The sequence below is a fragment of the Sinocyclocheilus grahami genome, unplaced genomic scaffold (genome assembly GCF_001515645.1).
Source record: "Sinocyclocheilus grahami isolate Dianchi unplaced genomic scaffold, SAMN03320097.WGS_v1.1 scaffold1186.1, whole genome shotgun sequence".
NCBI classification, from domain to species: domain Eukaryota; kingdom Metazoa; phylum Chordata; class Actinopteri; order Cypriniformes; family Cyprinidae; genus Sinocyclocheilus; species Sinocyclocheilus grahami.
The window spans coordinates 485,982-486,506 of NW_015506365.1; positions in this window are offsets into that span (position 1 = coordinate 485,982).

The window sequence follows — 525 nt, forward strand, 5'->3', positions numbered from 1 at the left end:
CTGGCAAGCCACTTTGTATGGCTTAATTATGCATATGTTTTTCTTATTTTGGACATTATGGTGTTTTGCTCCATGAATGTTCTTATGTTGGGATGTTTCACTATTAGGCCTGGCCTACCTCCTTTGATCATTTTGCACAATTTATATTTATCCTTCAGCTTGGGTCGAGGACTAACCTTTTTTGTGTATGCCGAGTCTATAATTTACTTTTCTTTATTTTTAAATTTTCCCCCCCCTTTTCTCGCAAGATCCTTATCCCTTGCACTATTGTATCACAAAAATCACTTGGATGCTTTATTGCTGACAGTTGTATACTATATTTTACTTATTTAATTATTTTATTTATCAGATTGGCCAAATATATGGTCATGCTTGCTTCATATCTGATATTATGGTGCCATGCCAGTATGTGGGAGTGTTCAGTATTTACTTTATGCAACTCTACATAAATGTCTCCTTTTTTTCTTTGGTTATTCTCTCGCAAGCTTTTATTTTAGAAAACTCATGTTTTAAACTTGTGTTCCT